At 31.0% G+C, this 20594-nt stretch overlaps 1 protein-coding gene across 2 annotated transcripts in view; it reads left to right on the top strand.

The window, feature by feature from the left end:
* Positions 1-858: 858 nt before the first annotated feature.
* Positions 859-20594, top strand: part of LOC100161409 (galactosylgalactosylxylosylprotein 3-beta-glucuronosyltransferase S) — a 44751-nt gene continuing 25015 nt past the window's right edge. Inside the window, exon 1 of one of the 2 annotated variants that reach the window (XM_008185739.3) lies at positions 859-1180. The gene's annotated coding sequence lies outside the window, so the exon portion shown is untranslated. Of the gene's footprint in view, positions 1181-19012; positions 19550-20594 lie in introns of those variants that run through there. The other variant, XM_001947702.5, reaches the window with a different exon arrangement.

Below are 20594 nucleotides of genomic sequence, written 5' to 3'. Positions count from 1 at the left end.
TTCAAACAGTTTCTTTTCTTTTTTTTATCAACGCACTCGATTGTCGTTGTAAAAAAAAATCTCTTCGAATACACAAGTAGGCTGTCTCTCACACATACACACACACACTCACACTCACCTACACACACACATATACACACAAACGATTCGTACAATTTAGTATAATAATAATAATGATTATAATTTATATATTAACGGTGCCGGTGGTCATCGGCGTGTGAGACCTCGTCCGTCTGCAGCAGCTCCGCAAGTAAGTATGTGTGCGCAGTGCGCATACCGACACGAATTTGAGAAAATCGGAAAATGTACAATTTTACACCATCGTGTGTTATTTGTGTTATATTTCATGTGTCTACGATTATAAATACCGCTATACGTCTATATAATATAATATTATTATAACCATATACGAAGCGCCTAAAACGCGGAGTGTTACTACATTATTATAGCGTCATATACGCGTTGGATCCCGATCGCCGTCAGCGACGGCCGCCACGGTTTCGACCGAAAATAATTTTCTTGTTTGTTTGATCATATTATTATTATTATTATTGTTTTGCCCGAATATCCTAACGATTTCAACACCGCCACCACCGCCGTAGCCGCCACCGTCTTGGCCTAAACGCGCGAGACGGTCTCGTCAACGTGTTATCACGACGACGGTGATTATATGAGACGATGACGATAATATAAATAATTGTCAGCCGCCGAGACGATTTTATAATATTATAGGCACCACCGCCGTCGCAGCCGAGCCAGTCGAATATCATTATACGTCGTACCACCTACTTATATATTTTTATATACATAATATTATACCTACCTACCATTACCTATATACGTTTCGCGCGAGCCGGCCGGCCGTCAGTCGTACAGGTTTATTCGCATCGTTCGGATCGGCTCGTGATTCATAATATGATGCTCGATCGCCGCAGCATAATACAATAATAATAATAATAATATAATTGTTTTTCACTAATATTTTATACATACCCGTATCACAATACCTGCGCATTTGGATAACGTCCGTTGGCGATGTTGCAGGTATCGTCGTATCGTATCTAAACGTTCGCCGTGGTACATATGGTTATATATTGTATATTTATGGTACAGACAGTACATTGTTGGATTCTGCCACGATATCCTCGATTGTTGCACTCGGTACATAATAATATAAAGGGTAAGTGATTTTTTAAAATTCATAAAATATATAGGTAATGAGTGATGGGCTATCGATGCGGGTGCGATGCTGTAACCTCCACAGGACCACCCTATACGTTTAGGAGGTTGCAAAACCCTATATACCTAGTATACCTCGATATGGTGAACTCGACGGAATATCAACAGGGGCTTAACGCTTGTGATTTACCTTATTTGCAGTACGCCTTAATCGCTATAAATACGCCAAATCGACGAATATAATGATAGAATTAAATATTCCAGTAAATTTTAAGCGTATTTTTCAAAATAAACTCAAATAATACATAGATCCACGATTTATTTTTTTTATTATTCGTATAATATGAGTCATGAGAAAACTCGTGATTCAGCCGATTTTTTTATAACATCATTTAATTATTTAAATCATTTGGTGTGATGACTGAGGCGTTCAAGTCGGTTGATTTATGTCCCGATTTTGTACAACCCCCTCCCCCCGAGATAGTCTACGAATCAGCTGATTTTCCATCGTATTCAGCAGCCCCGCGATTCTACTAGCTATAAAAATTCAAGGAAGCTAAAATGGGTGAGGTCAAACCGTCAGTAGCTCCTAGACTTTAACATTATAACATTATCATTATAGATTATAGGTAGTATATTAGTATTTACCTTTGTCGTTTATTACTTACCATTGCGCGAATTTAACAAACCGACGAATATAGTACCTAAAGAATAAGTTTTTTCCGACGATAACATTGCGGAATAATCGGTCAATAATATTGATAGAAACAATAGTCAATAGATTCAGTATCTTATTATTTAAGATACCTAATTATATTTATGATTGGTAGACGGGAGTTAAAAGAGTGTACGAGTACGATACACATGCTGAAATATCAAGTATTATCAGTGTTCTACGAATAGTAATCATACTAGGGTTAATTATCATTTGTTTAATTTTCAGCTCTCCTGGCACCCCTCCGACAGTTAAGTATCTTACCCGTAGTTGTGTGTCCACACTACATACACACACTAATATGCTACTTCAGTTCCAAATCAAATACGCTTTGAGCTTTGAACTTTTGTAAATTTTTGGGAGTCCACGCGTTCTTACCATAATCCAATAATCGTTATTTGTTTCATGTAATAGTAGATTTTTTTGGGTTGTAGAACTATTCCATAAAAGTTTAACTTTGTTCTATAGATAGAAATTGAAAAAAAGTGGAATCTACTCCACAGATGTGATTTTTCTAAACACATACATCTGTTATTTTCAGAAATATCGTAAAACTGCCCAGTCAAAGCAAAATATCATCATTAAATGTATAATCTTGCAAGGCCTTAACTAATCCCTTACAGTTTTTTAAGTAACCTGCAAGCTCTACTCACAAACGTTTCTCGAACAAAATTATTTATCATATAGTTTTCAAAGATTTGGTTATATTCACTTCATTCCCAATTTGTTTTCAAAATTTGGTTATCCTCTGGTGCCTCTAAAGGACTTTAACTTCGGTAATTGCATTTAATTTTGCAGTAGCCTTGCACACGCAATATTTAAGACATACAACTTTGTTAATATCACACGCACTAATTACGTGATCGTGAGCAATATCAAATTTGATTTATCTGCACCGCTCCAGAAGTTCTTCCCGAACGGTGACATCTTAACCTTTATAACATGATATAGCATGTTTATATGTATAATTGTATATTATGTAGTATGAATTCTCCAATGCAACAGGTTTTCGGCAGAATATCTGAATATATGATAATAACGTGTTTAGATTCGCCTTCGTGTGATTGTATTTATATATTACATATAGTACGTCCCATATAATATGCAAAGCAATATAAGGTTATACAAAATGTGTGGTAGGTCCTAGAAATCAGAACATCGTGTAAAAGCGAATTTTGTGGTCGTTCGAGACGAAAACCAGTCCAGTTGGTCGTCATCGATGTGCAGCTCCACGTCGGCGGCTACACATGAATACCACACACGCACACAAACACTGATTCAATATTCCTACGTATAATATTATACATAATATAAAAAAAAAAATAATTTGCCGATGGTCATAGGTATTTTCTGTTATACAACTCCGTTCGAATATAATATTATGGTATTGCGTAAAATTGCCTTCGGCTCTGTATATTATAGGTACTGTTTATTAGTGTACACCTGCACCGTGTAGAACGGCTTTATTTTATTACATACATAATACTGCGGTATATATTATATAGGTATAGTGGGTACGAAGATAAAACCCGACCCTTATTATAAGGGACCTCACATGGAAATGTCATTCCGACTGCAATGCCTATTCTGCAATTTGGTGAAATGCGCACTCGTATTTAATTAGGTGCACATTATTTTTTGTTAGCTGTTGGTATGCACCTCAAACCGTTTAAAATATTATATATACCTATATTGTTATAGTATATGAGTGACCTAAGTTTACTTAACTACTGACAAGCGCAAATAAAAACTTATTAGCACGATACTTTAGATTAACAAACACATTTTTTTTTGTTATTGATTTATTGTCACGTGTTAATATATTAATATTTCCACTAGGCACTATTCTAAATTTTCAACTGCCGCAAAGCAATCGTGGAAAAAAACATTTACAGGTCTGGAAAAACTCAAAACTTTTTGAAGTCAGCAGGTTTAGGTTAGGTGGTTAACCTTCTAAAGATCAAGATAGTCTAATTTCTCGTGGGATACAGAAGACACCTGTACCAATTGACAAAACATTCCTTTGAAATTCAATAACGAGCCTCTTATTTTACGACAAAAAATAATCGTAAAAACATGATAAAAAAACTAGATAAACTAGATAAATATCTGATTAATTTTTTTTAAATTTAAATTGAATTCACCTTCATTTGATAAATCATATTTTTAATTGCCATGTTCCTACTTATGTTATTTTTGATATGTCTTATAAATACTTGGTACCTAGATATAAATATTATAAATTTATATTCATAGGTCCTATTTCAATCTTGATCAAAATATTGCAGGTTTAATAAATTAATATGCTCACAGAGTGCCGGGCTACACTTCGCAGTCACTGAAATAATATGTCATTGTGTTTTTTTTAAATAATGTCGATTTTCATATTATCGTTATCATCCACGTCCGTAATTGTAAAATATTTTTCGATAAACCGCGTGTATATTGTCTAATACGATGTCCAGAGGAGATAAAACTAAATCATGGGTACACACTACACACAGTCACACGCAGCCTATATTATATGACAGTGTATATAATATTTAGATTTGTTCATTTCAGAGATTGAAATTTTATTTTGCTCGCCTCACCGCCGAATTTAACAAACACAGTCGTCTGTCTTCAGCTACGTAATTTCGGACAGCAAATGATTAATGTTTTAATATCATATTATGTAATATTGTAATACAATACCATCTCATCACTACTCTACGCAGGGACCCTTGCTGCACGAGGGATAGTCTTCGGGACGGTAATTGTTAGACCACACATCACATATTATTATTATTATTATACGATAACGAACGATTTTGTTCAATCAGCGACTGTCGTCCGTTCGCCGATGGAAATCTCCTAGCCCGACGCAGCCCCATTCCAATTATTATTGTATACTAATAATGTCAGAGGGTCCCCGTTAATCGATGTCTGCGCATGCCAACTTATATATAATATATATGTCTATGTGCAAACAGTCATTCGTTGCAACATCATCCCCCGCGGAGACGACGGAAAAGGAAATCAAATAAAACCGTCATAATATTATATTTGTATAGCGTTCGGATAACTGAAATTGAAGTTTTCCACACGTCGTGTAATATATTTAACAGAACGTTGCGCACACGTCCGTTTCGCACTGCACTCTTAAGTCCCGTCATCGAGAAATAATAATAAACGCGCCACCCACCGCCGCCATAATATATAAATATATATATATTATATTATTATTTATTACGTGTACGTACGAATATTATTATTGTCGACGAAAAAATAAATTAAAGCCGGGTGCACGCGATAATCCCATAATCCTAGCCGAATCAGAGCTGTTTCATACTGCTTGATAAAATAACTATAATTGTATATAGGTACCACTAATTGGGATCGTTCTATAATAGAATTAAAAAATATAATGTTTTGTGTACGAACATGGTTATTATTATCTATAATACGCGTTACATATAATCGCGGATCTAGGAAAAATACGACACTGGAATAAAAATGCTGCGGACAAAATATGTACATACTATAGGTACTCACTGTAATGAGTACCTAAACATTTTATAACTGGTAATTGGTTTTATATTAATATCATTCATAATACAATAGGTATATTATTATATTACAATTACCGAAATACATATATCTCTTTATTTAATTAATAAACACAATTTTTTTACCTCATTATATCAGTTTTTCATAAAAAAATATTAGGATTCAACATTTTAAAAAATGTCTGTTGATTGTAGTAAGTACTAGGTAACAATTTTTTGGCGGGTTTAAGTAGACATCTCAGATAAAATCGATAAGTGATAATTTTCAATGTACCTATATAGAATAATAATAATGTGTGTGTCTGGTAAATATTTCGTAATATTTTCTGCTTTTATCATTTGATAATTTACGATTACATAGGTACTAATTTACAATAAATTATATTGTACAGACGTGCTGTGGTGAGCCATAGTGCCAAATAGGGCATAGGCCACAACAATAATTTGTAAGTAAAATATTATAGGCTGTAAAATGTTGATTATAAATATATTATGTGTTCTTAATATATAATAGTGTATAATAAAATTATAGAACCTGACAACGAAAAAAAAAACAAAATAACCCTAAGACAATTATATTATATAACATAGTAGGTACAATGGTACATGTATATTTACCAGTAAATTGTTTCGTCCTCGGATACAGTTTAATAACAGTTTTAACAGGCGAATAGAACCAGGAATATAACGTAGGTAATAATAATAACTGGTTTATTATACTCCATCAGCATCAGCTTACATCAGATGCATTTTGGGTTGATGGAAAATCCACGGGCGTATTAATTGCATGTGATATTGTAACAACAAAATAATAATATCATATAAGTATGTACCGAGTAGTTCAAGTCTATTTACTACCATTTCATCCTTTAATGATCTATTTATTCAAATTATGATTTTTGAAATTTTTAAGTATACGTCTTAGACTCTTGATCATATGAATACCTAATATATTATAATAAATATTATAAAATATTTCAATTTTGCATGGCATTTAAGCCTTAAGAAGTGTCCTGTAAACGAGTATAGTTTCTAAAATGATAAGCTACATTACTTCTTATATCAAGAATAATATTTCACGGAAAAGGTACAGAACATTGTACAAATAACAAAATAAATTTAGTAGTTAGTCATTTATTTTAACGTCTTGAAATACAATTTTTACAAATTATAAAACACGAACATTTAATTAGGTATTGTGATTATGGGTTAATGAAAATTTAAATTTTGAAATTGTCATAGTTTCCGCATACCCCCATATTTTTTAAATATATTTTATTATATAATTTGTTGATTAATTGTTAACCTCAATACATAATAGCTCATAGGTAGGTAAACTATTTGTTTGAATTTCAATGTTGACGATACAAAAACATTAAAAAAAAATAAAAAATTTGAATCATTTCACTTTATAAATTATAAATATATAAAATGTGGGCGAGTCACGCAACCCTATAATCTTTATTTTTGTTTTTTATACGAATTTATTATATTATACAGTATAATACAATAAATTAAAATATATTATATTTATTGTATACAGTAAAATAGTAAATACTAACCTCTTAGACACAGGAATACTGGATATATAGTTATTTAGTAAACAGTTATATTTTCGGTTTTTTTCATTATCTGTTAAATTTATTAAAATTAACACACATTCTTTGGTGTATTATATATACCTATGTATAATATATAATGAAGAAAAACTGTTTGTTCGGTGTAATCTCTGGAACTGCTTAACCGATTTTAAACATTTTTTTAATATCAAAAAGTTACTCTAAACCAAGGCTACCTATTATTATATATCGATAAGTGGCCCTTGATTATTTTTTGCAAATTTGAGAATTTTTTACAGAAATAATAATAATAAATAGGTAATATATTTTTGTTTATCAAAGGGTTGCTGTTGGTTCAAAAATTAAAATAATAATTACGGTTGAATATAATTTTAATTTTTAAACCTCTTGGTCAAAACCATTCAAATGAGTGTGATTACTAACCACTAACCTTTGTTATGACTGTTAAAATCTTTAATGGAGATCAAAATGACGTAAATCCACGAGAATTAGTCACGGGAAGTTTTGAACATCACTACGCCGGGTATTAAAATAATGACGAATTGAACACACATTTTCAATTTTATAGACATTCTTAACGATCAACGAAGTGCTATTATTAGTACTATTATATATTAATAATAATAATATCCAGTTTTATCGAAAATAATAACATATCAGGTATACCTAATATTAAATTTATATTAGATATACCAATAATTATTATAGGTGTGCATTTATCGTTGTAACTTGTAACGTAAATTGTGTTTTATATTAATTCACAACAATAACTAAAGAAATACGTAATATATTATGATGTATGCAATATGTATATATGTATATCGTATAATATGTATGTCCGGAAACGTCTGGTGTGTCTAGTGTTTAGTGTCGTTAGATTCTGCGACCTTACTAGACATGCTTGTAAACTTCCGACTTACTATAACTGCAGAAATATTACAACATAATAATAAATAATAATATGAATTTTTTGAGTTGTTGCAAAAGTGTTTACTTCGTATCACGTACATGTGCGAAAAAATCCAGATTCGATTTTCGCAGTTGATATAAAATAAAAGTCGTAGACTTCCACATGAAGATATAATAGAGATGTAATAGTAATAAACTACTTAATTAAGTCGTTTGGTCTACGAACTTTCACCCACTGTACCGCCATCGTCATAACCTGGGGGAAATATTTCCCCCACCAAAAAATATTGTTCTATGTATGAAAAACATATTTTTTTTATGATTGGCATAAATATCACAAAATTTTTTGGTGAGACTCAAGTCCATAATAATAATTTGAAAATTCCTGGGGTCTGTACCCCTCACACTCCCAATTCAACGACTATAGTTATCGGATATACAAATACAAAATATTACATTTTTATATTATAATATATTTTGATGTGATGTTGTTTCGGTGCGTAAATCGATCACTAGGTGTTGACCGGTGGGAGGAGGCGTGATCATGAGATATTGAGATTCATGGTTTATCTTAGTTCATGGACATGAACAAGTCTAAATCGTTATAATTTTATCGCTTATTATATATCAGGTTTGAATCATAGAGTAATATATTACTCTATAGTTTGAATAAAGACATTAAAAATTAAATTACTTACAACACATTATAATTTACATATAACATGACAGCGCGTTTTCTAATCACATTATACATGACATGAATAAATACGAAAATTCCTTCTTATCGTTTGTGTTTATATTATTTATCATAAAATAATTAATAAAAACTTTAGGTACCTATTACAAAAACAATTATTTTTTCAATAATTGTTACTGAGTTTAGTTTCTAAAAATTATATATTATTATGCTTAGTAGGTACTAACTATACTATTTTTTTAACTGGGGGACATCCACCTCCAAGTCACTTCCCTTCTATAATTGGCGCTGATGTATATTATAATATAGTCATATTATTTGATATACTAGAAAAGTATCACTGTATCAATATCAGATATGCATATTGGTCATTGTTAGGGCTAAAATGTGGTCATCTGGACGTGGGACGTATATATCACAGCGGAAATCTTATGTACTGCATGCAGTCTTCTCGATTAAAGCAGAAATGTGTGTATGCTTACAAAAACTTTATGTTGTCGAGTATGCCTACAGCGTATTCCCTCTTTTTTAGTTCTAATTTTTATAAATATGGAACATAATGCATAATATACATGTAAAAAAATAATTATGTCTAGAAAATAAATATAATTGCTAATTACATAGATATAACAAAAAAGTAAATTAATTAATAATTATCATCCATCAATTTCAAAGGTTATTTCCTAATTCCAATACCCTCTTTAGTAGGTACCTCTTTCTAAGTTCTATTTTTTTTAATACCATACATAATATTATGTAATATAGGTACTAATGTCCGTATGCATAGAAAATATATGTGTCACATAAGAGATGTTAAATTGTCTTATTTGACACATAAATTGAATATGCATACGGACATTATATAGGTACATATAAAAAAAAAATATGCTTAGAAAAATAAATGTAATTACATATTATGAAATAGGTAAATTAATTAATAATTATCATTCATCAGTCTCAAAAGTGATTTCCTATTTCCAATAGCCTCTTTATTACCTCTTTTTTTATTTCTAATTTTTTTTAAGTATCCTACGTAATATTATGTAATATACATAAAAAAAAATAATTATGTTTAGTAAAATAAATTTAATTAAATATTACGAAACAAGTAAATTAATTAATAATTTTCAAAGTTATTTCTGAATTCAAAATATTTCAAATACCCTCTTAAAGTGTATAAATTAATTGTGTGGTAATTCATAATAGGGACACAGGTTATTATAATTATTATAATTATTATTATTATTATTATTATTATTATTACACCATTGATTATCTATATAGTAATAGTATTTATAATTAATGGTTATACATTTACATTTATTCCTACATTTATAACTTTAACTTGTAACAACATAATATAGATAATCGGATAGTCATATAATCCTATCTTACACATCATACACGACTAGGACAATTGTTAATACCATATAGGTATAATGTATAATATATAAACAATGAAAAGAGTTAAATTTTCGCCAACTTTTTTTTTTTAGAATTATACAAGTTCAGTATACTGCGGAGTCAAACATGCTTGTGAACTTGGTCCTGAAAATACGACGTGTATTATTATAACTTTGTCCTAATCTATGATATAACGAATTCGTTTACCAATGCGCATCTCTACTGCTCACAACTCGCATTCACTTATATATATAAAAAACATGATATTATAAGTGACCGTAGAACATGTGTATGCGGATCGCATTATTATATCCGGTTGGCGCGACTCGGCTCTGTCGTCGGGTATACGCCCATCCCGGCCACTGCACATTAATAGTGTATTTATAACGATATTATGTGTATACGAGTATGTGTAATATAATAATACTATCGTAGCCGACCTGGCGCGAATAATGAATAAAATCTGAGAACTCGATTCGAACATATAATATTATATACGCACCCGCTGCAGTAGGTATACAACAGACCGACGAGACGGTCGTGTACTTGTGCAGCTATGTGTGTATGTGTGCGTGTGGGTGTGTGCGTGTGGGTATGTGGGTGTGTGTGTGTGTGTGTGTTGCTAGCGCATCCTGCGTTCAAGCGTGCGATGGGTCATTATTTCGTTACGCAAGCAAAATATAGGCACGTATATTATGTTTGAACCACTTGTACCGTTATTATACACTACATACTTAATAATGGTATGTAATGTACTAATTACCGCAATTATAATACAACTGCAACTATAATATAGTGTACAGTGAATAATGACTGCAGTTGCGCATTTAACGGGCAAAGAACGGGCAGATATGATGGCGCCTGTAAAAAAAAAAATGTTTTATAATATGACATTTTGTGAAACGTTTTACGATTTCTCTATTCGGTACCTATATACCTCAACTCTATTATTGTATATTATCATGCGATTGTGTGATTCTCGTTTTTCTGTACATATCCGTTTTAAGACAATTCATCAACATTTTTCCCCGAGATTTTATAATGAGTTTATTTTATTCTACATACTGTGTTAACTATACTGACATGTATATCTACTGCGTGTCCAGTGACCGCGGCTATACCGGCGGAGGAATATCGGGATTTTTTTCCCCGGCCAACCACGGCTGATGGTGGACTGTTATATTATTTTTTATTTTCATTTATCCTTCAAAAAGATAATAGACCCCAATACGCCACTAAGTATGTTCGTTTCAGTGGCGTATTTAGAGGGGTGGCCCATAATGAAATTGCAGGTTCAATCAAACCATTGCATGTATATTTGCACTGTTTACAGTTTTTCACCATGATTAAGTTAGCCGGTTGATTAAAATCGTTTTTGAGGAATCAACTAGGAAATGTTATATTGTCAGTACTTGCTTTGATGACTTATTGACTTTGATGTTAAATTCATAGTAAGATAACATCAAAATATATAAATGACACTGTCATTATTTTTAAAAAAAGAACCAAAAAATTAATTTTACATAGGAATTATAAAATTAAATTGCGCAATTTATATTTGTACTGTATATATTTAAATGTCATAATTATAACCACCCTAAAAAATGTATAATTATGGCCATGTTAGTCGTGCTATGCTTGTCTAGTGATGACTGATAAATCGGCCCATAGTGAATATAATTCGTATATACGTCACTGGTTCGTTTATATTATAATTAATAGTGAAAGAGCATTTCTGCTTTATGGTTGTAAATATTAATACCTATACTTAAATATTGATGTTGAAGACATTATATTGACATTTTAAAAATAAGCGATTTTATAGATAAAAAAATGAATGGGTTTTTTTTAAATTTAATATTATATTTTGTTTGCATTAAGTGCAAAATATGAGTGATTACTTATTTGAGGAACCATGTTCTATAATAGTGTATGTTACTTCAAAATATAAGGATGCGCATTTATATCCTAAGCAAAATAACGACATTTATCCATGACGAACAAAATGTGAAGGTCGGTCAAATAGTTTTCCCGGGCCGAATTGTTTTCATAATCCGGCCATGTACGATAAATAAATACATAATGTGACAATGGTTTTTAATTGAGAACTACTGCGGCAAATATTCTTTTACCATACATAAACTCTGATAATTATTAAATATTTTATTTCGAAAATGGACGAATTATTAATAGAACGAGAAGTAAAAAATATAATATTTCCTTATTTTTTATTAGGTTCATAAAAATGTTTAAAAAATTTAAGACACACTTATACGAAATACATTATAATACAAGTATATAGCGTATAGTATACGGTTTAATTTTCTATTGCATCATCAGCAGGGGGCCCTCGTTGCACTGGCTATATGAAATAAGTTATGACATTTGCAGCCCGGGTATTTTATACTTGGGTACCTATCTATCCTATCTATATCTATAAATCCGCCACTGCGACACTAGGCTTACGAACACCACATAGTATTACTTTAAATATACTTTTTACATTCACCGCCTGGTACATAATATGTTTTTATACTTAATATATTATACCTACATCGTATACGGGCGTTTCGTATAAATAATATTATAATATAGTTGTATATTATTATACTTGTTTCGTTTTACATTGTTGTCGTTGCTGCATTATTTCGTTATAATATTTTATAATATTATATTATATATCGTAGGTAGGTAGGTATATAACCCATACGTATGATACTCGTCGTCGAATGCACTATTCGCAAACACGCCGTCGGCCAGTAATGACTATACAACAGCACTGTACCACGACAGTCACCTCGCGCCGTCCTATTATACTATGGTCCTCTGGATATTATTGTTATAATATAGGTACGCAGTCTCGTGCGAAATCGTGTTTGCGCTAGTTTATTGTGTGTGTGTGTGTGTGTGTGTGTGTGTGAGAGTTTTTTTTTCATTTATATATACACATAATCAGACGACGGGTGGTTGTTTAAAAAATTGTTGTGTCAACCGGTACTATAATATAATATATACAATGATATATAATAGTAATAATAATTTAATTCAACGACGATAATATATAATAATGCGCGCGTGTGTACATATTAATTAACGGATGCACACAGTATAACCTTACATTAAATTATAGTATATTGACAATTGGTAGGTATAATACCTATATATTATGCTATTATAACGTTCAGAACGTCAGCATTGCGATATTGTTTATCGTCTCGTCGAGAGTCAACTAAAGCAATAGGATTAAAATGTATTAATTATTGTAATAATAACAATTAACAATAATAATAATATGTTATATAGTTTATGATATTCGACAACCGACGTATTTTATAGCTGAAAATCTCATACAGGCAATGATATATTATATTTTGGTACACTCGACGATATGCTACGAGTTACCTACCTACTAGAAATTTTAATTTTCTAAAGTTACTTACACAGTGTAACAAATCACGATCTGTAAATTATTTTACAATTCGATACAATCCACTCATTAGAATAAGATTTATCGGAGCTTTAATATTATGATCAATTTTATATAATACTCGAACTTCTTACTTTACCGTATACTTGTATGTATAATGCCCACTATACTGAAACTCTGTAAAGTCGTCTTCAATACATGAAATGAAATGTCCTTGTCCTCGTTTTATAGAATATTGAAAATAATAATAATAATAAATAATAATCATAAAACGCATTATGGTCATATTAATACAGTATGATCACGATTTATGGTACCTAAACACTAAATATTTCGGTTGGATGACATTTAATTTGATACTGGTTTTTATACTGCATAACTGACTTGATATTAAACTTATTTTTAAAAAATTCAAATTGTTAACCTTTTTTTCCCACGCTTATGTGCAGAAAAACAAATTTTTTTTAATTTCAAATTTGACTGCATTATTTTTTTTAAAACAACCATCTATGACTTAAAAAGTTAAGTGTTTGAGAGAGAGTGAAAAATTGTATGTACGATCATCAGTACAAATCATACGAAGTCGCACAAAACTTCGATGAAAAAAAATCCGAACAATACCGTTAATATTATAATAGAAACGTTACATTTTGATTAATATTTGCATTATTTATTTTTAATTCCTATAAATAAGAATAAAAAAAAAAAAAGTTTCAAAAACATAAATTAACCGCGAGAAATTGAGCGTCAAATGATAAAAAAAATCACCTTATACCTATATCTGCAAAGTTGGTATAATAGTGATATATATACCATAATAGTCGTATAGATAATAGATATACACGCGTATATACAGTATACTATATATAATAGTATATACGTAGCACCCGCGGCTGTGGTCGGAGCTGACGTCCCTCAACTTTTCATATCTTATAATAATGATTTACAATTAAATATTACAATATTATAATATATTATTACTATACATACGACTGTCATAATATACATGTGCGCACGTCGTCGGTTGAACGTCGTCGATTTTCATTTATCATCGTCGCCTAGTCATCGCAATAATAATAATAATAATACGAAAAGCCGATGTCTTGTATTCTTGGTGCAGCGTGTACCCATAATATACACATTATAATATTGTACAGCGTCTAAAACGAAGTCGATTAACGTCGAGGTCTACGCATTTGGTACCTACATTATTATAATATATTATATAAGAAGTATATAATATACATTATACACATTTATACCAGGTATATACATGGGCAAGACCGCCAAGACTTAATATTCGTCGTTCGGTTCTATTATTATTACGAATTTACGACTGAGTTATTTCAAAATGTTCATCATAGTTGCATACTTGTATAGGACAGTTGTTCGAATACAATATCGCGAGATTGACTGAGATACACTAGAAATTAATAGAAAAAAATTGTAAGTTTTTTTTTTCGTAAAATATTTTATCTTATATTATGTTAAGAGTTATTTTCTAGACGTTTTTTCTAACACCTGTGTCAATTGAAGAGTTCATTTTTACCTCAATTATAAATTGTAATAAACATTGACATTCAACTAATTGTTTTTCATATTACTTGAAAGTTGAAAAAAGTATCCTATTATAATATGGAAAATATATTTTCTTATGTGGGTAGGTATTAATATTGTTGGCATTTTACCTGCGTTTTTTTTTTATAATTTAAATCTGGTAAACTTTTTTGGCTCACAATTGTAATTGTAGTCTATAGATAAGTTTTAGCGCAAAAGGAATATAGGCATATAGCTAGAATAGTATAACTTAATAATAGCTTTATTTAAAAAAGGAAATAATTATTTGTACTTTTAATTTTTTCTGAGGTTTAATAAAATTGTTACGCTAAAAAGTGAAAACACATTTAAACATTTTAAATTTGTTAGTTTTCGTCAGCGTATTTTTGATGATAAGAAAAAATTTTATTTCTGATATCCCTTTAAGCAGCCATTTTGTTTCTGAAAATAACAATCCTAGTCAATATGCAATAACCTGTATATTTCAACCATGACTTTATTTAAAAAACAATCTGCAATTGCTTTATAACAAGAAGCCTGTACCTATGCAGATAATATATATGTATATTTATAACACAAGAGTGATGAGACACGTGAGAAAAGTAGCCACCCAATGACAAGTGACAACCACCTACATTTAATAATTATACAGTGCTAATAACATCCTCCTCCTCACCACAGAAATTTAATTTTGGATTTTTATTTTTTAAAAGTTATTTAGTACGTAATATTAACATTTGTACGACTAAATTTCAAGTAACATTTACTGCAATATGACACCGATTCGATGTGAAAAATGAATTTTAAATTAGTACCTACACATTATTACTCTGGCAGTCTGGCCTATATACCATTCACAATACTGATCGAACGACTTGTGGCAAATAAAATCAAGATTTTTAAAATTTAATTTTGTTGGGTCATCTTTTGCACGTTGATTAGACAGGTTTGTTGGGACACCGTTTTAGATGGAACACAGCCCGGATGAGATATAGAAATAGCATCGTATCTGTACATATACTCATATTATGTATAAAGATAAACGTATGTATAAAGATCAAAAGTTTTTTTTTTGCATATTAAGTTTGTATTTTTTTTGAAGGTGAGTATTTTCACGAATAATGACGGTTCTTATTATTAATTAAGATGTATGAAACTTGTTATTTTTACTCTTAAGAGGATGTCAGCGCACTGTTTGTTATATGTGTTTGATCCACGTGCAATATAGTAAATTTGCGTTCATCAGACCTAATATTGTATACTTTTTTATATTTATTATCTTTAGTATTAGAGGGAATTGACCTATTTAATAACCTAATTATTTAAGGTACCTACAGACTACAGCTCTTTACTTAAAACCAAAATATTTAAATAACACTCAAGTTTGGTTATCAATCCAAACCTACCATAATAATATATTTATTGAATAAAATATATTGATATGGTTAAAAATATTGAGTTTGTTGTTTGTGCTTAAAAAGTGTACCTAATATCGAAAATAAGTAATAAAATATCTGATAAAAAGTGTATGAATAATGTATTAGTAAAAATTTGTATGATTAAACGATGCATTAATAACAATAAACTAGTAATTACAACTTATCAAAATTTGTAATATTAAGATACTTCCCTCACAAAGTCCAAAAGAGTATTTATTTTTTGGTCGCAATTCATATTATATTTATTTCTTGTTAGCTTTATGTTTCTTTTTCCGTAAGTTTTAGCTTTTGTTCCCTGACTGCTGAAGCTGATCAATACGTATCAGTTATGGCAGGGGTCGGCAATAGGCGGCCCGTGTAGGGGAAATAACTGGACCGCCAAAAATATATTTTTTTTATGCTGGTTTCCGCACATAGGTAATAGATATATTTTGATCTATTTTATGTTGTATTTGGATGTATTTTGACTCCACATACATATGTGAAACTTCGTTTTCCAGAATTACGTTTTTAAAGAAGAATATTAACTGTTATGCCGACTGGAAATAAACATAATATCCCGGGCCATAATTTACTCAGTATATAACTGTGACCTTTTTAGGGGGACGTAATTTAAACCGACTCCGGATTTAATTGTATATGATAATTACACATTTTATAAATAAAAACATTTACGTGAATGGTTTTCGGGCAATTCCGAACATCGAAAATAACCTTTTTTTTACCCCAGTACAATTCGACATAAATTTAAGTGCGATTCGACCTTTCCGACTACCGTACTATACAGTAGATACATATATTAAACATACTAATTTACTGCACGTTGACAGTGACATTTACAGTACACGATTTGCATTATTAGTTTATTATAATGAAACATGCAATGTGCACAATGTCCATTGGTATTGCGTACATTTTGCACCTTTTATACTAACTGCCTGAAAAAAGTTGATTAATAATTATTGTTCAATGTATACCTGGGCATGTACAATTGTCAATTTCTAACGACAATCAAATTAACTGTGTATTACCATAATATTAAGTGTATTTATTTAATAGACTTCTTTCGATAACAATTATCAAAAATATATATAATATATATATTGTTAAACGTTCTATAATATATTCGATGCTTCTTCGGATGGATTAACACGACATAATATGTCATATTATGTATATAATATACATATTATGTATTGTTTGTTGTTGTTTTATATTATTGTAATCGTAAGTACATGTCATATTTTGATGATAATATAATTATGAAATTGGTACATCAAAATTGAATATTGGCACAATAATATACTCGGAATCAGTTAACTATTTTACGTGATTTCTTCCTAAATACGAACAATGTCCCAAAAACTAAAAATTGCATTGCGAGAACATGTAAGGGCAACTTCAAATAACGTATAATACTATAATAATATGATAAAATATTGTGTTCTTGCGCACACAAATGTACAATCAGTAGGTGCAGTTGAAAGAGTAATAGAAAATTTATAATCAGGCAATATTATGGAAATCAATGTTATACAAAATATGTTGTAATAAATACATAAGGTAAGTAGGTGTATTAGTTCAGCATAATATTTAATGTCATTATTTAAATATTTAAGTATCTACCGACGTAAATAATTTAGATTAATGAATACGTAGGTATATAGATAATAATAATGTTGTACTTGATTATTGTATATTTTGTTTTTTATTGTGAAAAATAATTGGACGTAGATGCTCTATTATCAATTATGAGAAATACTTGATAATAAATTCTTACTTGGCACACGTATCTAGGGCATTGCCCGGGCATTTCTCAAAATGACCAATTTCCTACTTGGCTTGTATCATATGTTATGTACATATATTGAATTAAAGTGTCGTTATACCTACCTACCATGGTTATCGCGGTTCAATAACGTACAATATGATAGTATAATATTATTATTTATATATAGGTACATAATATGATAATATGCGATATGCGATTTAAATATTATACCAGAATCGTGGTCTGTAGTAGACGAGCGCCAAAGGATATCGGGCTGCTGGACCACCACCGCGTGTTATATGCGGCTGTCGTAGCAGCAGCAGCTTCCGTCGGCGCTGCAGAGATCCGACTCCCCTCCTCAGCTCTGCACGGCATCTCGTCGGTGACAACGTATAATAATAATAATAATAATAATACACTCGCCTCACGACCAGCTTATTACAATGTCCCCCGTGCACGTATTTATTCTATCTATAAAGTTAAAAGTAGGTAAAAAACACCACTCGCTCATCTCTCTTTCCATCTTTTTATCACCCTCTCTGTCACCCTCAACCTCATTATCTCACTCACTCACTCTCTCTCTCCCTCTCTCCATCTCTCTCTCTCTCTCTGTCTCTCTTAATTTTTCCCTCCTCGCCGCCATGGCACCACCGCCGCGCCGAGCCGGTAAACGCGCGCGTGGCACCGTCTCCGGCAGCCGTTTGCTCTACAGTCTACATAGACGAGGAGATGCGACGATAATTTATTTTTAGACCCGCGCCATCGCCGGACTGCATCATGATGGCCGCACTCGGATAGACAGCGGCGCAGCAGACAGTTATTACAATATTAGGAGCTAGTGCGGTACACGCGAGACGAGCGCACACACGCGTCACACACATACTCACACACACACCGTCCGGATCTCCGGCGGAGGCGTTCAGTTAATCGCGGTTACCTATATAGTTACAATAAAATATTATATTATATTACAATATGACATCGGTGGTATAATATTATATAATTATTATAATACTAATATCATACTTGCGCAATAACGCGCGCAGGACGTCCGCGACCCGTGGCGAAGACGACGGAAGAATTGAAATTTCAGATTTTTGTAAAAAGTTTCACGGCCTGCAGTCGTATCTAAGTATTCTAAGACCACCGCGCCGACTTCTGTCGTCTGTGTGTATATAATATTACACTGCATGACGTAATGTACGGTGTGGGGAAACTACACGCGCGGTAAGCTCAAAAACGCCGCCTCGAACTCCGAGCGCTACTTGCCGCCACCGTTTTCAGTGTTTTATCGTCGGAAATATAACAGGATTCGATCACACGGTAAACAGCAATATATGCATAACATACATATTATATATATATGTGTACAGTAGAAATCGTTTGTAATGACATCGGTTGAAGTGACATATACAGCACCGTGTTTAATGACCTGAAATTAAAGGTCCTATGGAAAAACTCCTTTATTATATTTTATACCATGTTAAATGTTACCTGTCTGTTGGTATGACGTTCTTATAATATTATAAAGTATACCCTATATGGATGTAATTATTTTAATTTTTTGTGAATTTAAACAGTTAATTTTTTACTTATAACGATGGTGGGTCATATTATTTCGACAGTCTATGACAATGATAATTTTAAATATAAGCCATAAGGCAAAATATCAAACAATCAGTACCTAATAATGTATGGTCATTAATATATTTAATAATATAAGTTCAAAAACAAAATTAGAAAAAATAGGAACTAAAATAAAAGATTTTTATTTTAAAATGTACCTAATAACTATTACTTTCTAATAATATACGTAATTAGAGTAAACATTTTGCGATTAAAATATAAAAAAGGTAATGTACCTATACTGTTTTCTAATAATTTTTTTATTAAACGTTAGTTATTATCAATGTTATGATCATCGGTTATTATGACCTATTTTTCCTGGTCCCTTGAATGGCATAATACACGATTTCTACTGTATATTTTATAATATACTCATCGTATACATTAATAGGTAGTAGGTACTCATACAACGATATACTATCTACTGCACGTTTGATGCTTTAGTATAATATGCTGTCTACAAAATTATAGGTATCTACCAATATTTATCGGTATTTGGTACCAATCGTATTATACTGTATGGCTGTAGATATAATATACTCTATCACTTTGCAATTAGTCTGTCAGTCTATGTTTGTGAGTCGTATGGGATGATATGCGATTTAACTGTGAGAGTTTGTATTATTAACTGTTATAATATTATTATTATTTCTTAATTATTAAAATGAATGTTTTGGCTACGATCTATTAATTGTATCGACATGTCATTAAAAATGAAGAGACTTGCGTTTTTTTAGAAATA

The sequence above is a fragment of the Acyrthosiphon pisum genome, chromosome X, assembly GCF_005508785.2.
Source record: "Acyrthosiphon pisum isolate AL4f chromosome X, pea_aphid_22Mar2018_4r6ur, whole genome shotgun sequence".
NCBI classification, from domain to species: Eukaryota; Metazoa; Arthropoda; class Insecta; order Hemiptera; family Aphididae; genus Acyrthosiphon; species Acyrthosiphon pisum.
The sequence above is the reverse complement of the archived record's forward strand: the minus strand, read 5'-3'. Positions and strand labels throughout refer to the sequence as shown.